The sequence below is a fragment of the Mobula birostris genome, chromosome 31 (genome assembly GCF_030028105.1).
Source record: "Mobula birostris isolate sMobBir1 chromosome 31, sMobBir1.hap1, whole genome shotgun sequence".
Classification (NCBI taxonomy): Eukaryota; Metazoa; Chordata; class Chondrichthyes; order Myliobatiformes; family Myliobatidae; genus Mobula; species Mobula birostris.
In genome coordinates this window covers 29161873-29188407 of record NC_092400.1, presented here as the reverse complement: position 1 = coordinate 29188407, position 26535 = coordinate 29161873, and the positions used below count along the sequence as shown (strand labels likewise).

The following is a 26535-nucleotide window of genomic DNA, read 5'->3' as shown; positions in this document are numbered from 1 at the left end:
ACTTGGAAACTTTGCTATAAGGATAAGTTTGACTACATTTCTGGACCCCATCTCTTTGTAAGAGGGAGAGTGGGAGGGGGAAAGGAAGAGGGAGATCAGTAGCTACTTTACACTAGCTCTTGAATGTCAGGCCTCTCATTCCCTTGTGAATGAATCTTGTTTTTGGTATGATCCCAATGCATTATCAAAAAACAATCTACTGTAGATACAGGTGTCCCCTGCTTTTCGAACGTTCGCTTTACGAAACCTCACTGTTACAAAAGACCTACATTAGTTACCTGTTTTTGCTAACAGAAGGTGTTTTCACTGTTACAAAAAAAAAAGACAGCGTGCGCCCTGAGCAGCCAAGCTCCTCCCCCGGAACGGCATTCTCGCCGGCATTGCTTAAACATGTGCCTGTGAGCAGCTGTTAGCAAGATGAGTTCTAAGGTATCGGAAAAGCCTAAAAGAGCTTGTAAGGGTGTTACACTTAGCGTAAAACTAGACATAATTAAGCATTTCAATCGTGGTGAATGAAGTAAGGACAAAGTGGTTTGGCTTGTGGCAGTTGATGAAGATGATGTTGAAGAGATTTTTGGCATTCCATGACCAAGAACTGATAGATGAAGAGCTGATGCAATTGGAAGAGGAAAGGATAACAATTGAAATCGAATGCAGTAACGAACGGGCCGAAAGTGAAGTCGTCCGGGAACTGAGCGTGAAGCAACTGCATGAGATGATAGAAAAATGCGCGAGGCTAGCAGACAAGCATACTGTCATTTTTCAAGCCTTCCACATCCGCCACAGCAGACGATGAACCTTGACCTTCGACATCGAGACAGGCAGACATAGAAGAAGATGACCTGCCTGCCCTGATGGAAACAGACGACGATGAGATGACACCCCTGTGTCCCACCACCCCAGCCCCCGGGCCGTGGACCGATACATTGCTGTGGTAGCTCGGATGCACCCAACACATCTTTAAGAAAAAAGCCAAAATAAACAAGCTAATTAATTAGGTGCCGTCTGGCACGTAAACGTGGGCCCAGATCAGAGGCGATTACTGATTGCGTCGCCTCTGATCTGGGCTGACATTTACATGCTGGGCGGTGCCTAATTAATTAGCTTGTTTATTGCGACTTTTTTCTTAAAGATGTGCTGGGTGCGTCCCGGCCACCGCTGTACTGCTGCATGCTTCACAAATCAGTTTGGGGGTGGGCCACTGCACCACCCCAACCTCCGACGACTCAGCCTAACACATCATCATCAGTGTGCTTGGCACTGTCTTCCCAATTCTGGTAAGTGATACTACACTGTACATACATTATTTCTACTTTATATAGGCTATGTATTTTTAAGTGTTTGGTATGATTTGGCAGCTTCATAGCTTAAAGATTACTGGAGAGAGTGTTTCTGTAGGGAGCCCTAGCATGAGATTTTTGCTACGGAGAACGGTGCAGCAATGATTGTAGAAAAGTATTTCTATTTTATATAGGCTGTGTATTTATCATATCATTCCTGCTTTTACTATATGTTACTGTTATTTTAGGTTTTATGTGTTGTTTGGTATGATTTGGTAGGTTATTTTTTGGGTCTGCGAACGCTCACGAATTTTTCCCATATAAATAAATGGTAATCGCTTCTTCACTTTACGACATTCCGGTTTATGAACCATTTCATAAGAACGCTGTACCTTCGGATGGCGGGGGAAACCTGTACTCAGCTCCATGAAGCAGGTCATGGAGCATTTGCTGAGGGGAAGGAAAAAACAGGAGCCACAGAAGGTTGTTCTTTCCATATGTGCTACCCATCTTCCATTCCGGGCACCACGGTAGGTATTACAGTTCAGGTCGTTTCAGAGTTCAATTATGGTACTGTTTGTATGTTCTCCCTGTGAGTATATAAGTTTGCTCTGGTTTCGTCCTACAGTCCAAAGGCATGTCAGTTAGTTGGTTAATTGATCATTGTAAATTGTCCTGTAATTAGGCTAGTATTAGATAGATGGGTTGCTGGACCATGTGGCTTGTTGGGCCAGAAGGGCCTGTTCAGTGTTGTATCTCTAAATAAAGGAAAAATAAATAAATTATCAAAAAAATTTGATAATTCTCTGTTGCGTTATTCAGTTATTCCTCCAGGTATAGCCTTTTCAGTTTATACTTGCCATTTCTGCTAAATGCAAGCATCTTTGCTTTGCCTTTTAAGCAGTTCTAGGAACTCAGCAATATGGGACACCTTGCTGATCAATGTCAGTGCTGAATATCTTGGCTTCTGTTGCTTCTACATATAAATCTTGGCAATAGAGAGCCCCAGTTTGACAAGATGACAACACCAAAATTTCCTCATTATCTTTGAAAGTTTTCAACTTGAACTGTTCTTGCCTCTAATAATTAACCCATTCTAATAACATGTCAGAGCTTTATGGGTTGCTTTGCAGAAGTTATGGCGTACAACTGATCTTTCACTGGTTCATAATGTGCAAGGCTAGCAGATGACTCTTTCCTACGTTAGGTTCAATTTTTAAGCAGTTTTGTTATGAGTAATAGTCACATGCTATCTGTCAATTTGCAACAATAAGTAACCACTTATTTGATTAAATGACTGTTTTTCCAGTATCTAATATATTATTTTGTTTGTAACAATAAACCCCTCAAGTGTATTGAAGAGTGGTCTTATAATTGATTTACTGAAAATTAATCATCTGGATTCTGTGAAGCTTGTTAGCTGATACATGGATTTGGATCCTTTCATTGGTAGTTTCATTTATCTGTACAAATGCCAAACCACAATATTAGCAGTGTTGTAGACGCATTACAATTGCCACATTTTTGCATGCCTTTTGTAGTTCTACAATGTAATGTGCTGCATTAGATTTTTTTGATTATGTTGCATTCACTTCCAGGACTCCTGAATCTCCCCTTAAGAGCTTTAACATCCTTTACCTCTGCTATTGTGCTTATTCTTTACTGGAATGTTCATCTCATATTATTCTACTTTTCTATTTCTGATTGTTATCTTTCATTGGTACCATATGAGTTTTCTTCTGACAGTTATGACTGATTTGTCACCTAGCAGCTTTTTCCGTAAACTAAGATTTATTTGGTCATTCACTGTGCTCACATGGTTTTCCTCCTGACAAACCACTGTAACCAGTCACATATGTCAATATAAGAAGTACACTTAAAGTTTGTTTTCTGAGTGGGATGATAGTTTTGCTTTTCTGTGCAGCTCCTATAATTTTGCTGTTGTGGAAATTTAGAGAAAATGTATGCACATCTGTTTAAAAATAAATTCACCATAAATTGATGAGAACAAAGAAAGAGTTGATTTGGAAAGAAAAGTCACAAATGAAATTAGAGCATGTTTTGAAAATACCTGAAATCTCAAATAACAGGATGATTTAGGAAGTTGTGTACTTCCCTGTAATTAAAAACAGTTTGTTTTTTTTTATCGTGTTTAGAAATGTGGCTCACTGAAATGTTGATGCTGCAGGGACTTCCCAGGTTTTTAAAAGGTAAATTTTCATGAAAAGCTACAATGAAATTCTCTGGCTGGCCTGCTGCCTTGAAAGTAAGTGTGTTAGTAAGAAGGAAAACATGTTGTAAATCTGATGACTTGGGGTGGTAAGGACCCATGAACGAATTTTAAAAAATGTTATTACTGAACTACCTTTAACTGCAATATCAGCCATAAATTTTGATTAAACCAAATATGGTATTATTGCCCTTTTTTTAAAAAAAAACAAATGCTATAAAGACATGGGGAATTTTCTAGATTGTCATAGTCATATTTTATTGATCCCGAGGGAAATTGGGTTTCCTTACAGTTGCACCAACCAAGAACCAAGAATAGAGTATAAATATAGCAATATAAAACCATAAATAATTAAATAATATGTAAATTATGCCAGGTGGAAATAAGTCCAGGACCAGCCTATTGGTTCAGGGTGTCTGACCCTTCAAGAGAGAAGTTGTAAAGTTTGATGGCCACAGGCAGGAATTGTTAGCAATGTTGTGGGAGATGCAAGCTTTTTTGATTAAATACTTAAGTAGTTTGCTGCAGTACAAACAGTAGCAAGATTAAAAAGTATATTAAGGACAACAGCTGTGTTTTTGACCTTGAAGAGGATTTGGTGTACAGGATTGCAGAGAAAGACTTTTGCATCTCCAAATGGATCGATATATATAATATATATTTTATTCATTAGTTTTATTTGGAACTATTCATTGTGTACTATTTTAACATAATTCAAAATTTATTATTAATAATGTTGGTATTTTGTATGCATCTTGAGGAAAGCAGGAATCTCTGTTGCTCAGTAAACTCTTAAATTTTTTTTGCCAGGTCTGAGGTCAACTTTCAAATGTCTTTTTCCCTAACCAAAATCTGTGCTAAGGATGGGAAGGTAGCGATGAATTTCCCTAATATTTGATGTGGCCAAGTGGTTAATATTTTCTGGTTCTCACTCTCAAATTTTGTAGTCTAAGGGCAGAATGATAAAGAGGGGGAAAGCTACTTGATGACCTTTGTCTTCCAGATGTTGAAATAGAAATTGATGTTGACTTCAGTCATACTTCAGTGAATGAGTTGACAATAGCTTAGAGCTCAGCTTCGATGAATGCATCTGTCATCTGTTTACTGTAGTTCAACTACTGAGGTTGGGTGACCAAGTTCTGAAGTGTAGGTGCCTTATGTTGAGTTGTTTCCCATCAACTCCACTCTTGCAGGAAATTTGTTGGAGATGACGTGCAACATTGTGGCAAGTGAATTTTTATGTCAAGTGTTGGGGGCCATAATTCAGCCATGTTTGACATCAGTGTTTACTGAGATTTGTTCTGATCTACACCCCTGGCTAGCATGCTGTTGTGGAGCTGTTCCTAGCGCTTTTCTTGGAGTTGTCGCATGGTGCCCATAATGCCCATTGTGCCTTTGGATGGACAGACTCTGCACTGAAATTTAAAAAGCAGCTTTTTGACTACCAGAAGGAACCATTCAGAATGATCTTGGCTTTAAACTAAAGGCATCCGTTAGTCTTGCGAGACCATGGATCTGCGTCTGGAAAGTCTTCACTCTCCAGGGTGCAGGCCTGGCAAGGTTGTATGGAAGACCGGCAGTTGCCCGTGCTGCAAGTCTCCCCTGTCCACGAGACCGATGTTGTCCAAGGGAAGGGCATTAGGATCCATACAGCTTGGCACCAGTGTCGCTGCAGAGCAATATGTGATTAAGTGCCTTGCTCAAGCACACAACACATTGCCTTGGCTGGGGTTCGAACTAACGACCTTCAGGTCGCTAGTCCAATGCCTTAACCACTTGGCCACGTGCCCATTTGGCTTTACTGTGACAGATAACAGGGATATCTACTATAGTTACCAGCGTTAAACTTGTTTTCTTTCTTGAAGATAGTCATGATTGCAATATCACTGATGGCCTCTGATTTATGCATCTCTTCCCGGAAGAGACACTGGATTTGTGATTGAAGCTGTTCAATTATCGACTGGGAAAACGCTCTGCTCTTAAGGCTACATTGCAGTTTTCCTTAAAATAGATCATTTATGTTAAATCTAATTCAGTTTAATATTCCTTCAAAGTACTGATCTTGAAACTAACAATTTCACATGTTAGCCTCTCATTTTGTTAGCCATGTTGAGAGAGTGTTTAGCAAATCCAGTGGGCCCTTGAGCTTTATTAATAAAAGCTTTTATGTCCAAAAGCAGAGAATTTGAAACTTCTATAAATACTCGCGGTTATGAACTAGTCAGGGTTCTATAAAGCTTCAATCTTGCACTTCCTCTCAGGACTCAATTCTGATAACAACATGTTTCAGGAAGGATATAAAGGTTCTGAAAAAGATACAGAAAAGATTGAAAAGGGAATGGTTCCCGGGCCAAGGAAATTCAGCTGCAGAAGTTGAGATTTTTCTGCTTGGAACAAAAGTGAGGTGAAAGGTTTGGAGATATATACAAAATTAAAGTAAATTTAAATATAGTAAATATGCTTTCGTTAGCACGTAGGTCCAGGACCATATCATACAGATTTAAATTGATAGACACAATGGATTGAAGAAGTGGTATGTAATTGTAATCTGAAAGTTGGTTATCTCCCAAATGTAGAGGAAATGTAATGTGTCAGGCTTTTCATATGAAAATTTGATAGGCATGAGGAAGATCAGTCCTGTGGGAAAGATCTGGGGATTGAGACTGATTGAATTGCTCTAGTGAGTTGGGACTGATTTAAAGAGCAGTTGACCATAGTAATTATATGATTTCAAATTGATGAAACAAAATCAGCAGAAATCTCACTTTCATTTGCATTCACTGTATGCAAATAAGTGTTCCTCTGGATGAATTCAAACATTTAACTCAATTTTTAAAATTGTTAATGGTGTTTTTGCTTCAGACAATAAAGACTGATTTTCTTTAATTGTTTTGAAATAGTTAGACAGCTCTTCATGTGTGTCTTAACTATTCAGCTTTTGCAGATCCTGAAGAGAATGTGATTTAATGGCTTGTAGAATACAGCTTTAATAAATCAAAACAAAAAAATATATGGGGAACACTGAGTAGGCCAGGTAGTATCTTTTGTGGCTATAATCTTTATCAGAGACTTCATCAGAGTCTTCTGGTGAAAGATCTTAGACATGAAATGTTAATTTGATTTCCCTTCCGTTACCAGCATTTACAGTATATGTTTCATCTTTCCAAGCTGTATCTTTTAGTTGAACCAGAGGGAAGGAAACCATTGGCTTTATTTTTTATGAAGGCTGATCTATTAACACTCAATGATTGCTTCCGATCCTTGTGCTCAAATTATATTATTTGACTAAATATCTTGACCTGCTCCTTCAGATCCATTACTATAAAACTACTGAGTATCTGATTTTGTGTTTAATCCCCAATGTTGTGTAGCATTTGGGGCCCCCTTCTCCCATCCTCTGAAATTCTCTTCTCTTGTCTCTTCTTCAGTCTCTTAGTCCTTAACATTATTGATGTACTTGGTATTCATAATCATGATAGATTGGCCGCCTTCAGTTATGTACTACTGCAAAAGGATTTCTGCAGGACAGGAAATGAACCTTGACATACCTGAGTTATCTTTTGCCCATTAAAGACAGACTTTTAGATGATGTTTTGTAGGAAGGTAAGAAATTGAATGATTTTTATTGTTAAGATTGGAGCCTTACTTGTAAGACTGGCATTTACAGCTCATCTTTAATTGCTCTTAAGAGGTGGCAGTGAACTGTCCCTTTGAAGTAATACAGTCGTTTCTAGTGCAGATACTCCCATTGTACTGTTGGATGGGGAGTTCCAGAGGTTAGGCCAACTGATGGTGAAGGAAGTGTGATATATTTGCAAATTAGGATTGTGTGTGACTTAAGCCTGATTTATACTTCTGCGTCAAATGTACGCTGCAGGTACTGTGTACCCTACGCCGTAGGGTGATATGCACCTCCCCAAAAAGGTAACTTACGCGTCGCGGTGACCCAGACCGCAACAGTTGTGATTGGTCCACTTGGTAGCATCGCATTTCCTCCTATGCATTTCTGGTCGCTTTTCTCCGCCACGTCTGTACACGATGTGAAATAAATGGTTGGAGACGATGAACCAAATCGTCAAATCTACCTGCCGATATCCGAAAATATTTGAAATGGATCTCCTTGTCCATGTCGCTCACGAAGAACCTCAACACAATGGCATAGAAACTCCACTGCCAACTAACGTTTTGGCGGTGAATTGCAGAGCGATGCAGACACAACACATGCTCGCTACGGCGTAGGGCTATGCAGAAGTATAACTCAGGCCTACAGCATAGTCTGTACGCACAAGTATAAATTGGGCCTTACGCGCAGACTGAAAGTGGTGACATTTCATTCTTTTGCTGTTGTTGTTCTCAACTAGGAAGTTGCAGGTTTGGATAATCTTATTCAAATAACAAGTGCTGTTGGATAATCTTATTCAAATGACAATAAAATATGTTGTAGATGCATGAATTGTACCCTAAGTAAGGAAGCTACCCTCTAATTCTACATTTCAGGGCTTAATAGGTATAGGCTTCTTATACCACTCATCAGTTGTACTTTTTGTTTTTATTCAAAGCTGATAGTGACCCTTCATAAATCATACAACTGGGCAAGTGCATTATTAGAAATACTCTGAGAGATATTAAACCTAATTCTTAGGTACTTACAGATGGCAATATGAAATCCTGTAAACCTGAAATGTGGGATCATGGTTCTTCAAGAAAATCTACCAGAAATGTATTGGTGTGCTGTGAAGCTCAATTAGCCTTTTTTTAAACCTCTCTACTTTTATTTCTCTGATCCTTTGTGATCCATTACCCATTACAAGATCTAGAAACAAGTACAACTTAGGTTTTTTACACACACCAGTTACTTAATGTAAGGTACCTTATTACAGAATGAAAAAAATATATAATAAGTACTTTAGTTTATGTATTGGCTTCCATTAACACAAGTCTGTTAACTTTAGAAACTGATTTGGCATACAAGTTCCTGAGGTGATTCCATCACAGTTTCTGCTATTATAGAACATAGAATAGTACAGCACAGTACAGGCCCTTTGGCCCACAACGTTGTGCCAATCCTTAAACCCTACCTCCCATATGACCCCCCCCACCTTAAATTCCTCCATATGCCTGTCTAGCAGTCTCTTAAATTTCACTAGTGTATCTGCCTCCACCACTGACTCAGACAATGCATTCCACGCATCAACCACTCTCTGAGTAAAAAACCTTCCTCTAATATCCCCCTTGAACTTCCCACCCCTTACCTTAAAGCCATGTCCTCTTGTACTGAGTAGTGGTGCCCTGGGGAAGAGGCATTGGCTGTCCACTCTATCTATTCCTCTTAATATCTTGTACACCTCTATCATGTCTCCTCTCATCCTCCTTCATTTCAAAGAGTAAAGCCCTAGCTCCCTTAAGCTCTGATCATAATGCATACTCTCTAAACCAGGCAGCATCCTGGTAAATCTCCTCTGTACCCTTTCCAATGCTTCCATATCCTTCCTATAGTGAGGTGACCAGAACTGGACACAGTACTCCAAGTGTGGCCTAACCAGAGTTTTATAGAGCTGTATCATTACCCCATGACTCTTAAACTCTATCCCTCGACTTATGAAAGCTAACACCCCATAAGCCTTCTTAACTATCCTATCTACCTGTGAGGCAACTTTCAGGGATCTGTGGACATGTACCCCCCAGATCCCTCTGCTCCTCCACACTACCAGGTATCCTGCATTTACTTTGTACTCTGCCTTGGAGTTTGTCCTTCCAAAGTGTACCACCTCACACTTCTCTGGGTTGAACTGCCACTTCTCAGCCCACTTCTGTATCCCATCAATGTCTCTCTGCAATCCTCGACAATCCTCTACACTATCCACAACGCCACCAACCTTTGTGTCATCTGCAAACTTGCCAACCCACCCTTCTACCCCCGCATCCAGGTCATTAATAAAAATCACGAAAAGCAGAGGTCCCAGAACCAATCCTTATCGGACACCACTGGTCACAATCCTCCAATTTGAATGTACTCCCTCCACCACGACCCTCTGCTTTCTGCAGGTGAGCCACTTCTGAATCCACCTGGCCAAACTTCCCTAGATCCCATGCCTTCTGACTTCCTGAATAAGCCTGCCATGTGGAACCTTGTCAAGTGCATTACTAAAATCCATGTAGATCACATCCACTGTACGACCGTCATCTACATGCCTGGTCACCTCCTCAAAGAACTCTGTCAGGCTTGTTAGACATGATCTGCCCTTCACAAAGCCATGCTGACTGTCCGTGATCAGACTACGATTCTCTAAATTTCCATAGGTCCTATCTCTAAGAATCTTTTCCAACAGCTTTCCCACCACAGACATAAGACTCACTGGTCTGTAATTACCCGACTATCCCTACTACCTTTTTTGAACAAGGGGACAACATTCGCCTCCCTCCAATCCTCCAGTACCATTCCCGTGGACAACGAGGACATGAAGATCCTAGCCAGAGGCTCAGCAATCTCTTCCCTTGCCTCGTAGAGCAGCCTGGGGAATATTCCGTCAGGCCTCGGGGACTTATCTGTCCTAATGTATTTTAACAACTCCAACACCTCCTCTCCCTTAATATCAACATGCTCCAGAACGTCACCCTCACTCATATTGTCCTCACCTTCATCAAGTTCCCTCTTATTGGTGAATACTGAAGAGAAGTATTCCTTGAGGATCTTGCTCACTTCCACAGCCTCCGGTCACATCTTCCCACCTTTATCTCTAATTGGTCCTACCTTCACTCCTGTCATCATTTTGTTCTTCACATAATTGAAGAATGCCTTGGGGTTTTCCTTTACCCCACTCGCCAAGGCCTTCTCATGCCCCCTTCTTGCTCTCCTTAGCCCCTTCTTAAGCTCCTTTCTTGCTACCCTATATTCCTCAGTAGACCCATCTGATCCTAGCTTCCTAAACCTCATGTATGCTGCCTTCTTCCACCTGACTGGATTTTCCACCTCACTAGTCACCCATGGTTCCTTCACCCTACCATTTTTTATCTTCCTCACCCGGACAAATTTATCCCTAACATCTTCACACAGAGAGTGGTGGGAGTATGGAATGAGCTGCCAGACGAGGTGGTAAATGCGGGTTCTTTTTTAACATTTAAGAATAAATTGGACAGATAAATGGATGGGAGGTGTATGGAGGGATGTGGTCTGTGTGCAGGTCAGTGGGACTAGGCAGAAAATGGTTCGGCACAGCCAAGAAGGGCCAAAAGGCCTGTTTCTGTGCTGTAGTTTTTCTATGGTTTCTATCCAGCAAGAGATCCCTAAACATTGACCATATGTCCATAGTACATTTTCCTGCAAAAACATCATCCCAATTCACACCCGCAAGTTCTAGCCTTATAGCCTCATAATTTGCCCTTCCCCAATTAAAAATTTTCCTGTCCTTCCTGATTCTATCCTTTTCCATGATAATGTTAAGTGCCAGGGAGTGGTGGTCACTGTCCCCCAGATGCTCACCCACTGAGAGATCTGTGACCTGACCCGGTTTGTTACCTAATACTAGATCTAGTATGGCATTCCCCCTAGTCGGCCTGTCAACATATTGTGACAGGACTCCATCCTGGACACACTTAACAAACTCTGCCCCGTCTCTGCCATTGGAACTAATCAGGTGCCAATCAATATTAGGGAAGTTAAAGTCACCCATGATAACAAGCCTGTTATTTTTGCACCTTTCCGAAAACTGCCTCCCAATCTGCTCCTCGGTATCTCTGCTGCTACCAGGGGGCCTATAGAATACCCCCAGTAGGGTAACTGCTCCCTTCCTGTTCCTGACTTCCACCCATACTGACTCAAAAGAGGATCCTGCTACATTACACACCCTTTCTGTGGCTGTAATAGTATCCCTGACCAGTAATGCCACCCCTCCTCCCCTCCCCCCCCCCCAATCCCTTTTAAAACATTGAAATCCAGGAATATTGAGAATCCATTCCTGCCCTGGTGCCAGCCAAGTCTCTATATTGGCCACTACATCACAATTCCATGTATGTATCCAAGCTCTCAGTTCATCACCTTTGTTCCTGATGCTTCTTGCATTGAAGTATGCGCACTTTAGCCCTTCTACCTTACTACCTTTACATCCTTTATTCTGCTTCTCTTTCCTCAAAGCCACTTTATAGGTTAGATCTTGCTTTACTCCATGCACTATACTTGCAGTTCTCGCATGACCTTTATCTTCCTCCACCTCACTATCTGCTCTAACACTCTGGTTCCCCTCCCCCTGCAAATCTAGTTTAAACTGCGCCCCCCCCCAGAGCAGCATTAGCAAACCTTCCTGCAAGGATGTTAGTTCCCCTCCAGTTCAGGTGCAACCTGTCTTGTCAGAACAGGTCCCATCTTCCCTGGAACAAGGCCCAAGTGTCCAGAAACATGAAGCCTTCCCTCCTGCACCAACTCCTTAGCCATGTATTTAGCTGCATTATGTTCCTATATCTGGCCTCACTAGCACGTGGCACGGGTAGCAATCCTGAGATTGCAACCCTGGAGGTCCTGTCCTTCAACTTTGCACCTAACCCCAAAACTCTCTTTGCAGGACCTTCTCCTCCTTCCTATACACGTCATTGGTCCCTGCATGGATCACGACATCTGGCTGCTCACCCTCCTTCCTAAGAATATCAAGAACTTGATCCGCGATATCGCAGACCCTGGCACCAGGGAGGCAACAGACCATCCGTGATTCTCGACCTCTCCCACAGAACCTCCTATCTGTCCCCCTAACTATCGAATCTCTTATCACTACTGCTCTCCTCTTTTCCCTCCTTCCCTTCTGAGCTGAGGGTCCAGTCTCGGTGCCAGAGATGCAACCACTGCAACTTGGCCCTGGTAGGTTGTCCCCACCAACAGTATTCAAAACTGTATACTTATTGTTGATGGGAATGGCCACAGGGGTGCTTTGCTCATTCTGTCTATTCCCCTTTCCTCTCCTGACAGTCACCTAGCTACGTGTCTCCTGACTTTTAGGGGTGACTATATCCCTGTAACTCCTGTTTATTTCTGCCTCTGCCTCAGCCTCAGCCTCATGAATGATCTGAAGTTCATCCACCTCCAACTCCAGTTCCCTAACTCGGCTTGCCAGGAGCTGCAGCTGGATGCACCTTTTACGGGTGTAGTCATCAGGGACAATTGTGCTCACCCTGACTTCCCACATACTGCAAACGGAGCACTCGACTGCCCTAACTGCTGCCTCCATTACCAACTTCGAAGTTAATTAGAGTAATTAAAGGAACTTACCTGGCCTTACCTCACTGGGAGCAAGCTCGTCCTCAGCCTCTGCTTGCTGAAGTCTCTCAAGCCAAAGCCTTCCTACTCTGTCTCCCACTACTCTGTCGCCCACTCTGTTAATCTGCTCTCTGTTTAAATTCTCCCACTGTCTCACATTTTTTCATTTAGGAACCCTATTAAAAGGCTTGACAGATTTTGTTAATTCTTTAAACAAACTCCACTCCAGAGCCACCAAATACTCCTCATACATTTATTTCGGCAATCATTCTTGTGAACCTTTTCTGGACTCTTATTCCAAGGCCCAAAATTGCTAATAGTATTTGAAATGCAACCTAACCAAAACTTTTATAAAACCTCCACAGTATGTCTTTGCTTTTATATTTTAGTCTTCTCAGAATAAATGCTAACAGTGCATTTGTCTTCCTTACTAATTACAAGCAGGATAGACAAAGGAGATGCAGTGGATGTGGTACAGTATACTTGGATTTTCAGAAGGCCTTTGACAAGGTTCTGCACAGGAGGCTGCTTAGCAAGATAAGAGCCCATGGAATTACAGGGAAGATACTAGCATGGGTGGAACATTGGTTGATCAGTAGAAAGCGGAGAGTGGGAATAAAGGGATCCTAATCTGGCTGGCTGCTGGTTACCAGTGGAGCTCCACAGGGGTCAGTGTTGGGACCGCTGCTTTTTACGATGTATGGCAATGACTTGGACTACGGTATTGATAGATTTGTGGCTAAATTTGCCGATGATACAAAGCTAGGTGAAGGATCGGGTAGTGTTGAGAAAACAAAGAGCCTACAGAGAGACTTAGATAGTTTAACCTTTTTTGCAACGCAGACCGGTTTATTATTGACAATATTCTTGTGGACCAGCTGACCCTGGGGGGGCGGGGCGGTGGGCGGTAGGAATGCCAACGGACAAGAGTAGCAGTCAAATACGTTGTGTTTACCCCAAGAAAGACTACAATGACCATGAAGCCTTGTGCGGGCACCAGTGCGGATGCGTGTACGTGCCGATTTTTTCCTACAAATCGTTTTTGGCGATTCTATTTGGGGGGGGGGCGGGTAGTGTTAATCACGACCAGAATATAGGTGATAAGTGGCTAATACACTCAATTTTGTTTCTAAAAGGGTTTATGTAACGAATTTAATATTAAACACACTGCGCATATTTTCCTCGCATGAATATAGTGATAAGTCAATTATCGGGGAGGACAGGGGAGCTTGAAGTAGGAGTTGAACGAACTTCCAGTAGAAGTGGTAGAGGCAGGTTCGATATTATCATTTAATGAAAAATTGGATAGGTATATGGACAGGAAAGGAATGGAGGGTTATGGGCTGAGTGCAGGTCGGTGGGACTAGGTGAGAGTAGCACTCGGCACAGACTAGAAGGGCAGAGATGGCCTGTTTCCGTGCTGTAATTGTTATATGGTTATATAAGTCACTTATAAGTCAATAGCATCATAACATTTTAAGTAACATTTGGATATTAAACACACAGCACATATTTTCCCCGTATGAGCATATAAAATCATTGTAACACACCAATATCGCTGAATCAGTGAGAGCCCTTGGCTTGTTTCCCTGCAACAAGATGGTGCCATCGAGGGGGTTCCTTATGTCCAGTCTATTCTGCAATTTAGTTTTCATTGCATTCATTGCAGAGATATGTTGGAAATGGAAGCAACATTTTCAGTGCTTTCGTGGCTATCTCAGGAAATTTAGCCTTGACTTTGATCCAGAATGCCGGCAGAGATGTTACGTCAAACATACTTTTCAGCCCGCCGTCATTTGCAAGCTCGAGGAGTTGATCTCCTTCCCGCGCTGACATGGATGGCGCGCGGGTAATGACCTCGCATGCGTTCAAGCTCCACAGTGGGCGTGACAGGGAATGAGGAAAGTTGCAGCTGACTCATATCGCCAAATCATAAAGTTTCCTCGCAGCACAGTAGCACATGCTTTGCAGCCCGGTGCTTGGGGACCGCTGGTTTAGGGGAATGGACAAAGAAGTGGCAAATAAAATACAATGTTGGAAAGTGTATGGTCATGCACTTTGGTGGAAGAAGTGAACGGGCAGACTATTATTTAGATGGGGAGAGAATTCAAAATGCAGAGGTGCAAAGGGACTTGGGAGTCCTTGTGCAGGATACCCTAAAGGTTAACCTCCAGGGTGAGTTGGTGGTGAAAAAGACGAATGCAATTTTAGCATTCATTTCTAGAGTTATAGTATATAAGAGCAGGGTTGTGTTGTTTGGGGTCTGTAAGGCACTCGTGAGACCACACTTGGAGTATTTTGTGCAGTTTTGGGCTCCTTATTTTAGAAAGGATATACTGACATTGGAGAGGGTTCAGAGAAGATTCACAAGAATGATTCCAGGAATGAAAGGGTTACCGTTTAAGGAGTGCCTGGCAGCTCTTGGGCTGTATTCCCTTGAGTTCAGAAGAATGAGGGGGAGTCTCATAGAAACATTCCAAATGCTAAAAGGCCTGAACAGATTAGATATGACAAAGTTATTTCCCATGGTAGGGGAGTCTAGGACAAGAGGGCACGACTTCAGGATTGAAGGACGTCCATTTAGAACAGAGGTGTGGAGAAATTACTTTAGTCAGAGGTGGTAAATCTGTGGAATTTGTTGCCACGAGCAGATGTGTAGGCCAAGTCATTGGGTGCATTTAAGGTAAAGATAGGTTTTTGATTAGCCAGGGCATCAACGTGCTGGCACATAGCCAAGTGGTTAAGGTGTCGGTCTGGTGATCTGAAGGTCGCTACTTCGAGCCTCAGCTTAGGCAGCGTGTTGTGTCCTTGAGCAAGGCACTTAACCACACATTGCTCTGTGACGACACTGGTGCCAAGCTATATCGGCCCTACTGCCCTTCCCTTGGACAACATCAGTGGTGTGGAGAGGGGAGACTTGCAGCATGGGCAACTGCTGGTCTTCCATACAACCTTGCCCAGGCCTGCGCCCTGGAAACCTTCCAAGGTGCAAATCCATGGTCTCACGAGACTAATGGTTGCCTATTTTCTATTTAAAGGGTGTGGGAGACAAGGATATGAGAAGACAAGGGAGTTGGGATGACTGGAAGAATTGGATCAGTCATGATTGAATGGCAGAGCAGACTTGATGGGCCAAATGGCCTACTTCTGCTCCTGTATCTTATGGTCTTATGGACTCAACTTGTAATAGGACTCCCAAGACTCTCCAGTGTAGGGCATGAAAAAAAGATTAGATTATGAAGACACGTAGTCCCCTTTTATTGTCATTTAGTAATGCATGCATTAAGAAATGATACATTATTTCCTCCACTGTGATATCACAAAACACAGGACAAACCAAGACTGAAGAAACTGACAAAACCACATAATTATACATATAGTTACAAACAGTGTAACAATACCATAACTTGATGAAGAAAGTCCGTGAGCACAGTAGAGTTCAAAGTTTCTCAAATGTCCCACATCTCACGCAGACGGGAGAAGGAAGAAAAACTCTCCTTGCCATGCCGACCACAATCCGACTCTGAGTCATCCAAAAACTTCGAGCTCTGATCAGCTCTCTGACACCGAGTACTGAGCAGCATCTCTGCCGAACGATTCGACCTCCTTCTCGGTCACCAAAAGCAGGCAAGGTTGGGGATTTTGAGGCCTACCCTCCGAAAGATTCCCAACCACACAGTAGTGACAGCAGTGGACGGGCGTTTCAGAAATTTCTCCAGATGTTCCTCTGTGCTTTCACGTCCATTTTCCATCAAATCAGAATTGTCCACGGCCCCTATTTAACAGATGCAACATCATTTTTCACCGGAGAGCTGCACACGCGCGGCGCACTGCCATCTTTTCCTCCCACCGTAGATTGGCTAGCTGACAAGAAATAGTAGTTGTAAATAGGTCAGTATACAATAAGTGGTGTGCCTCAGGATTATACTGGGGCTAACCTCAACCATTACCTGATGAAGGCACTCGTGAAGGCCAGGAGCTGGACTTGGTTGTCAGAGGCTATTTGAGGTATATGACATTGGGAGTGTTTAATAGGTAGTGGGACTTGTCCCCATTACCACCCCTGTCTATAACGACCTTAAGGAGCCATTTTGGGAGTACTGTGTGTAATATTAGTTTCTTACTTGAGAAACATAGAACAATCCAGCATAGGTTTAGGCCCTTCAGCCCACTGTGTCTGTGCCAATATAAAGTAATCCCATCTGTCCACACATTCCTTGTCTGTTTATGTGCCCATCTCAATACCTCTTGAACATTATTATTGCACCTGCTCCCACCATTGCATCCTAGGGACTTGCCACTCTCTGTGTAAAACAAAAACTTAACTCAAAAAATCATCTTTAAGCTTTCCCCTCTCATCTTAAAGCTAAGCCCTCTAATATTTGATACTTTGCCACTGGAGAAAAGATTGTATATCTATGTTCATCATAATTTCATAAACCTAATCAGGTCTTCCTGCAACCTCCCAGAGAAAGCAATACAAATTTATTCACTTGGAAATGGCGTGTGATTGAATTTCTCAATGATTGTGTTTCCACAAGTGGAGAAGAGCAAAACTAGACATTATAACTATATATTATTGATAAAGAATTTTAATAGAGAATTAGGACAAAAATACTTTACTCGGAGTAGACTAGATATACTTCTACTTTCTACTTGTTGAGATGCATCGTAGAATGGGTCCTTCTGGCCCTTCAGGCCACAGCACCCAGTAATCCCCAATTCAATCCTAGCCTAATCATGGGATAATTTACAATGAACAATTAACCTACCAACTGGTACATTTTTGGACTGTGGGAAGAAGTTGGGGCACCCGGAGCAAAACCCATACAGTCACAAGGAAAACATATAAACTCCTTACAGATAGTGGAGGGAATTGAAACTGGGTCGCAGGTACTGTAAAGTGTTGTGCTAACTATTAAGCTCATTACCATTAAGAGGAGTTGATTTGAATAGATGGAGCCAGGATAGGCAAATATGGGAGAAAGGAAAAGAGGATAAGATATCTGAGTTGGAAGAGAATGGACTTTCGGGAAGCATAAATGATGATATGGTTTGGTTGTGCTGCTTGACTTGTTTGTATACAAGGTATGGCTCTAATTCTGGAATTTTCCAGGAAGAACATTGTGATGGTAAAACTATAATTAAAACAAATGATACATCTTCACTCCCATTGTCATTTTCTTATAACACAAGGAAACATAATTGCTGGAAATGTTTAGCAGACTCAGTGAGGTTCACCACAAATTTTTACAAACTTATCCAAAATAACACCACTTGTCACTGGGGAGAAGTCCATGGAAATTAAAGCATGTTTTTATGTGATTAAAATGACTGACACTTAACGTTACCAGGAATGTTCAAATCTTTCCTAACAAATGGGTAAAATGTCCATAAGTTTTACATTGGGTTAAAAGGAATATTTATTCCAGCTTAGACATCTTTAAGTAAATTGTCGTTATTGTTCAATGGCTATTTGCTTTAGAGATTGCTACTCAAGCTGATTCCTTTTAGTTATGTATGTTGTGTTTGTTTCTTCTTCCCAGGTCTTCATGCATGTTTTACATTTATGGATGGAAACGAAGACTCTGAGATGCCAAAATGATAATTTTACAATGCAAAATAAAATGGTACAAACACTGCATCTGTAAGGTATGAACTGAAATTTGTTAAATATAATTATTTGTTTGGAGGCTGCACAAGGTTATGGGATTCAAATATTATTGCAGATATTTGGGCACATAATCTGCGCCATCTGCCTTCTCATTCCAGCCTTTTCATGAACAGTTTAGAATTTCCTATGATTGTAGCTTTATTGCTGTTAGCTGCTCTAACTTTTCTACAAATAATGTAAGTAAAGATGATCTGCACCATACTCCAAATTAGTGCAAATGACCACTTTGCATTTTTGAATTCAGAATCAGATTTATTATCACCGGCATGTGATGTGAAATTTGTTAACTTAGCAGCAACAGTTCAATGCAATACATAATATAGAAGAATAAAAAAACAAAATATAATAATAATAAATAAATTACAGTATACGTACATAGAATAGATTAAAAATCGTGCAAGAAACAGAAGTAATATATATTTTAAAAGTGAGGTAGTGTCCAAGGGTTCAATGTCCATTTAGGAATCAGGTGGCAGAGGGGAAGAAGCTGTTGCTGAATGGCTGAATCACTGAGTGTGTGCCTTCAGACTTCTGTACCTCCTATCTGATGGTAACAGTGAGAAAAGGGTATGCCTTGGGTGCTGGAGGTCCTTAATAATGGGTGCTGCCTTTCTGAGACATCACTCCTTAAAAATGTCCTGGGTACTTTGTAGGCTAGTACCCAAGGTGGAGCCAACTAAATTTACAATCCTCTGCAGCTTCTTTCGGTCCTGTGCAGTAGCTCTCCCTTACCAGACAGTGATGCAGCCTGTAAGAATACTGTCCACAGTACATCTATAGAAGTTTTTGATTGTATTTGTTGACATACCAAATCTCTTCAAACTCCTATTGAAGTATAGCTGTGGTCTTGCCTTCTTTATAGCTGCATCGATATGTTGGGACCAGTTTAGATCCTCCGAGATCTTGACACCCAGGAACTTGAAACTGCTCACTCTCTCCACTTCTGATCCGTCTTAGGATTGGTATGTGTTCCTTCATCTTACTCTTTTGGAAGTACACTATCAGCTCTTACTGACCTTGAGTACAAGGTTGTTGCTGCGACACCACTCCACTAGTTGGCATATCTCGCTCCTGTACGCTCTTTCATCACCACCTGAGATTCTACCAACAATGGTTGTATCGTCAGCAAATTTATAGATGGTACTTGAGCCCACATTCAGTGCAGATCAGTAATAACATCTCTTTGCTGATGGCCAACACAGGTATGTGCTGAGCTCACTGGTCTACCCTCTCTACACTCATAAATGCACAGCTCAATTGTCATCTATAAATTCAATGATGTTACCACTATTGTTGGCAGAATATTAGATGGTGATAGAATGCATACAGGAGTGAGATAGATCAGTGGTTGAATAGTGTTGCAACAACAATTTGTGATCAATGTCAGCAAGACTAAGGAATTGATTGTGGACATCAGAAAGGGAAAGTCGGGAGGACAAATACCAATCTTCATCTAGTGGTTAACAGTAGAAAGGGTGAGCAGCTTCAAGTTTTGGATGTTAGCATCTCAGCAAATCTATCCTGGATCCCACACGTTGAAGTAATTATATTGAAGGTACACCAGCAGCTGTGCTTCATTAGGAGTTTGAGGAGATTTGATGTGTCTCTAGAAAATTTAATTGTACGATGGAAAGCCTTTTGACAGGTTGCATTACCACCTAGTGAGGGGACTGTAATGTATAGGATTGAAAGAGGCTGCAGAGAGTTGTAGACTCAGCCAGCTCCATCATAAGGACAATCCTCCTCTCCATCAAGGACATCTTCAAAAGGCAATGCCTCAAGAATGTGAATCCATCATTAAACTGCCTCACCATCTGGGACATGCCCTCTTCCCATTTCCACCATCAGAGAGGAGGTATGGGAATGTGAAGGCACACATTCAACATTTTATGAGTAGCTTCCTTCCCTCTGCAATCAGATTTCAGAACAGTCCATGAATAGTACCTCACTATTTAGCATTATTTATTTATGTAATTATTTATTGTGTCTTATAGTAATTTTTATGACTTGAACTGCTGCCACAAAATAATAAATTTCGTAATCATTTGCCAGTGATAAAAAACCTGATTCTGAACACCTGCCACTTTTGTACACAAGATCCAAGTAAGTGTCAAAGACATTGTTTTCTCTTTGCATACTCATTATGTCCTTCCAATAATTTACTTTCCTAATTTGCACTGTCGACAAACTTAAACACCCCTCATCTCTGGAATTTGTTGGACGTTGGACAACCTACCTTCATGAGGACTTGGCCCTTGCCTCCAGCAATTTACTGAGCTGCCAAGTGTGTAAGAAGAAAGGAACTGAGGAAGATGGAACCTAAGACACTTCCTTTCTAATTAGAAATTATACGGGTGCATTTTCATTAAATACTTTGCTAATTCATATTTGCACATAATCCCACATCTTGCATCCCATTAAAATAAGCATTTGTAGCCAAATTTATAAATAAAATTATGCTTATTGTATATAACAATAAACTAATTACTCTTGTGTTTCCTCTCTATTTCTGTGCCTTTAACTGCCTTTGTGCTCCAATACAATTACTGTATAACTACAGGATAATCTAGATTGACTGCTGCCCATGTCAAAATAGTTCAATAATCTGGGCTGGATGATTGAGTTTGAGCAAGGTCTTGGTGGAGTGGTAGGTAGAGGAGCTGGATGAGCATTGTTTGGTGTTGCATGGAGTCACTACCACTTTCCTGGGCAAACACTAATTGTGATGAAGGATAAATAATTGGAATGCTGCAACACTCTGTAAACTCTCATACATGTTTAGTCATTGTCCTGCTGGCAATCATCTGAGTATCATCCGCAGAATTTGGTCTGTGTTAAGCTTGTGCCTGCTTAACACAGACCAAGAGATTTGGATCTTGTTCCAACATAGGGACAGTTCAATCTTCTCGTAAAATAATACCTTGTACAAAAAGAAACTTTTAAACATGGCAAACATTTCATGGGTAAACCTATTCTTTGATTTTTGAAGACTATTCCCAGCAAAGTCCTCACCTGAAGCAAGTGTGCTTCCCTTGCCATTTCTCCTACCTGTAAGCCTCTTTTACCTAGCATCACAGGTAGAGGTCTCGCCTCTGTTGCTCTTTATGTTGCTGTCTGAATTGGTATCTGTGAATACCAAATTAAGTGATTGTTTTACCACTGCAACCTCACCTTTTGAGTCAGATGATGATGCTTGTCTGTCTGAAATGAGAAATATATTAAAAGTGCTTTGCATGCATACCTATGCAGCCTGCAGCTTGTAAATCAGAAGGAAGTATGTTTGAGTAGGAAGTTGAATGTCATAGAAATTTATGACACAGAGGGAGGGAGACTGTTTAGTTGAGGGCCATACTACCTATTTTCCGTGGACGTGTAAACAATGGCACAACAAATTGCTCTACAAATTATTTTTAAATATTTTCTGGACCTAAGCTTTTACCATTATTTCAGGTAGTGGAATCTACATTCCCACTACTCTTCAGGACAAAAATATACTTGGATTCACAAACGAGAGAAAATCTGTAGATGCTAGAAATCCAAGCAACACACACAAAGTGCTAGAGGAACTCAGCAGGCCAGACAACTCTGTGGAAAAGAGTATAGTCAATGTTTTGGGCCAAGACCCTGAAACGTTGACTATACTCTTTTTCCATAGATGCTGTCTGGGCTGCTGAGTTCCTCCAGCATTTTGTGTGTGTGTTGGTTGGATTTCTAGCACTACAGATTTTCTCTTGTTTGTGATTAGTTCCCTTGTTATCATTCTACCTATCACTTTAAATATTCAGCTGGATTCTGGTTAAGGTAATATTATAAGGGCCCTCGTGATGTTTGCTGCTATTCAGTCAGTGGAGAGCCTAATATTAATGGATGTATTGAACTATCTTTGGGTTTACTTTGCAATATCAGGAACTTTTTAATTCCTGTATACCTCCAAGTTAACATGAATGTGAATTGGAATAGGCCATGTAAAAAGAATAAAAGTTCACCCTCATTCTTTGTTCCTCATTATGCTGTTTCTAGAGATGTACAGTAGTTAGATTTGTGAAAAGGAAGGCTATATAACACCAAACATAAGATAATCTTTTTAAAGGAAGGGTTAATGAAGTCATTAATTTATATGGCTACTTGCCACCATCATCATCATCAAGCCTTTAAACTACAGATTTGCTTTGAATAATATAACTGTAAATACCTTTTGTTTCATGATAGTTTGTGGACACTGTAGATCAATTTGAGCAAACAGAAGTGTCATCTATTTTCTTGTAGATTTTTGAAAAGGATGATTAGAGACAATGAGTAATGCATTCATATTAGTTTATTCATGTACTGAAATAAGACACTAAAATGTGCAAGCTGCAACTTGCATATTGTGGTATGTAGAGCAGAGGAACGGTATATCAAAATCTTCAATAGCTTCATTTCTACTCCTGGCTCTGATGTTAATCAAGGCTACTCCATTATGAACATCACTATCTTCCTGCAGAGCTGAGGTGATTTGAGTACCAGTTTTTCCTCAGCTATTTCCCTTGAATAAGAGCCAGGCTTATGCCCAGTCTGCTGGTTGATATATTTTCCTCCACTGTTTCAACAGTGGAGGAGGCTGTCTGGTCATTATACTTCGCGGTTTGTGAAGACACGTGTACAGTGGCATGCAAAAGTTTGGGCACACTTGGTAAAAATTTCTGTTACTGTGAATAGTTAAGTAAATAGAAGATGACCTGATCTCCAAAAGTCGTAAAGTTAAAGATGAAGCATTCCTTTCAACATTTTAAGCAAGATTAGTGTATTGTTTTTGCTTTGTCCAATTTTAGAGTGAATAAAAGGAAAGGAGCACCATGCAAAAGTTTGGGCTTCCCAAGAGATTTGAGCTGTCAGATAACTTTTACCAAGGTCTCAGACCTTAATTAGCTTGTTAGGGCTATGACTTGTTCATAGTCATCGTTAGGAAAGGCCAGGTGATGCAAATTTCAAAGCTTTATAAATACCCTGACTCCTCAAACCTTGTCCCAAAAATCAGCGGCCATGGGCTCCTTTAAGCAGCTACCTAGCACTCTGAAAATTAAAATAAATGATGCCCACAAAGCGAGAGAAGGCTATAAGAAAATTTCAGTTAGCCATTTCCTCAGTTTGTAACATAATTAAGAAATGGCAGTTAACAGGAACGGTGGTGGTCAAGTTGAGGTCTGGAAGACCAAGAAAACTTTCCGGGAGAACTGCTTGTAGGATTGCTAGAAAGGCAAATCAAAACCCCCGTTTGACTGCAAAAGACCTTCAGAAAGATTTAGCAGACTCTGGAGTGGCGGTGCACTGTTCTGCTGTGCAGCAACACCTGCACAAATATGACCTTCATGGAGGAGTCATCAGAAGAAAACGTTTCCTGCGTCCTCACCGCAAAATTCAGTGCCAGGAGTTTGCAAAGGAACATTTAAACAAGCCTGATGCATTTTGGAAACAATTCCTGTGGGCTGATGAAGTTAAAATAGAACTTCCTGGCCGCAATGAGCAAAGGTATATTTGGAGAAAAAAAGGGTGCAGAATTTCATGAAAAGCATACTTCTCCAACTGTTAAGCACGGGGCGGGGGGGGGGGGGGGGGGCGGTGGATTGAACATGTGTTGCAGCCAGTGGCACGGGGAACATTTCACTGGTAGAGGGAAGAATGAATTCAATTAAATACCAGCAAATTCTGGAAGCAAACATCACACCATCTGTATAAAAAAAAGCTGAAGATGAAAAGAGGATGGCTCCTACAACAGGATAATGATCCTAAACACACCTCAAAATCCACAATGGACTACCTCAAGAAGCGCAAGCTGAAGGTTTTGCCATGGCCTTCACGATCCCCTGACCTAAACATCATCAAAAATCTGTGAATAGACCTCAAAAGAACAGTGCATGCAAGATGGCCCAAGAATCCCACAGAACTAGAAGCCTTTTGCAAGGAAGAATGGGTGAAAATCCCCCAAACAAGAATTGAATTGAAAGACTCTTCGCTGGCTACAGAAAGCATTTACAAGCTGTGATACTTGCCAAAGGGGGTGCTACTAAGTACTGACCATGCAGGGTGCCCAAAGTTTTGCTTTGGGCCCTTTTCCTTTTTTGTTATTTTGAAACTGTAAAAGATGGAAATAAAAAAAGTAATATTGCTTAAAATATTAAAGAAATGTGTCATCTTTAGCTTTATGCCTTTTGGAAATCAGGTCACCTTTTACTCGTTTAGCAATTCACTTACTCGTTTAGCAATTCACAGTAACAGAAATTTTGACCGGGGTGCCCAAACTTTTGCATGCCACTGTATATATTGGTTGGAGTGATTCCAACATTACAATAACTTGATTACAATAATGTCTTCCTGTCAGCACTCATGAACAATCAAGTACTTAATCAAGTTAATGCAGAAGTATGAAATATTACTTCAGCCTCATTTGGGGCATTGTGTCCCATTTTGTTTGCCACAGTATATAAAGTTTAAGGAGACTTTGTATAGAGTAAAAAGATATGCCAGGATGTCGACTAGATTGGAGCCTATTAGCTGTGAGGAAATGTCGGACAAACTTGGTGTCATGGTCCGGTCCGTGATGTCCGCATTCCGGTTCACGGTCCGGTCCGTGGACTTAGGACTCCTGGTCTTCCAGCTTTCCCCTTATTTGAATTAATCATAGGTACCTGATTCCCATCTTTGGGCTTGCAATATAAGTAGCCTTGGGACTGAGTGTGGGCTGCTGGTTTGTCTTGTCAGTTCCCCTTGGAGCAACCTGCTGGTGGAAGGCTAGTGAAACCATTTGTGATCTCTAGGCCTGGTTGGAGGACCACTGCTTCATGGGGCCTTGTTGCCATTTGTTGGAGTAGTCTTTGCAGTATGGATTCGGCTATTTCCTGGGCCAGCTGAGTGGCTGCCAGCCACTCCGAGCTAGATAGGGATCCGGCTGTTTCTGTAGCCAACTGAGATTGCTGGCTGAACTGAGACTTGGAGTTACCCCGGAGCAGAGATGGAACTGTCTGTTGTTCTTTGGTGTTTGCCTCTTCTTGTCCTTGCCTCCGTGGGGTAAATCAGGCTGTCTTGACGTTGCCCTGCGGGGGGACATGTCTTTGCCTCTGTTGGGTAAGTCTGGCCATCCTGCCGTTACCCAACAGGTGTACCTGTCCCACCTTTGTGTGGAGATGAAGTTGAGTCCCGGCTTGTCGTAGGATAAGTCCTGGCTCTCTGTCTATGTTCTGTCCTGTCTCATGTTTGTGTTGTACTTCATTGTCTGTGTCTCTCATTTGGGTCTGTTTCCATCACGCCACTTGTGACACTTAGATTATTTTGTCTGGACTGTCAGTAACTGCTGCATGACCTGATAGACATATATAAAACTATGAAAGGCATAGAACTGGTAGAAATTTGAAGTAAACTTATTTTCTAAGTACATGTATGTCATCATACACTACCCCAAGATTCTTTTTATTATGGCATTCACAGTAGAACAAAGAAATACAGAATGAATGAAGAACTACACACACAGACTGACAAACAACCAATGTGCAAAAGAAGACAAACTGCAAATATGAAATAACACTGAACTCACTTTCAAGGACTCTATAACTCATGTTTTCATGGGTTGTGTTCAGTGATCAGATCAGAGTTGAGGTGAGTGAAGTTATCCAAGCTGATTCAGAAGCCTGATAGTTGAAGGGTAGTAACAATTCCTGATCCGAGTGCTGTGGGGCCTCAGGCTCCCATGCCTCCTTCCCAACACGCACAAAATATTGGAAGAACTCAGCAAGCCAGGCAGTATCTATGGAAAATCATCAGTCCTGCTGAAGGGTTTCAGCCTGAAAAGTCAACTGTACTTTTTTCCATAGGTGCTGCCTGGTTTGCTGAGTTCCTCCAGCACTTTGTGTGTGTGTTGCTCGGATTTCCAACATCTGCAGATTTTCTCTTGTTCATGCCTTCTTATCGATGGCAGCTGTGAGAAGAGACTGACTCTTTCTTCCGAAGTGGGAATATCAAATATTAGAGAGCACAGTTTTAAACTGAGAGGAGGAAACTTTAAAGAAAATTTACTGGGTAATATTTTTTTTAACACAGACTGCTACCTGCCAGGCAGATGGTAGAAGCAGACAAATAG

General features: G+C 41.5%; 1 protein-coding gene across 2 annotated transcripts in view; it reads left to right on the top strand.

The window, feature by feature from the left end:
- LOC140190682 (protein-tyrosine sulfotransferase 2-like) overlaps window positions 1-26535 on the top strand; it is a 93106-nt gene that overhangs the window by 40932 nt on the left and 25639 nt on the right. The window contains exons 2-3 of one of the 2 annotated variants that reach the window (XM_072247469.1): window positions 3437-3490; window positions 18298-18403. The gene's annotated coding sequence lies outside the window, so the exon portion shown is untranslated. The remainder of the gene's footprint in view (window positions 1-3436; window positions 3491-18297; window positions 18404-26535) is intronic. The other variant, XM_072247468.1, reaches the window with a different exon arrangement.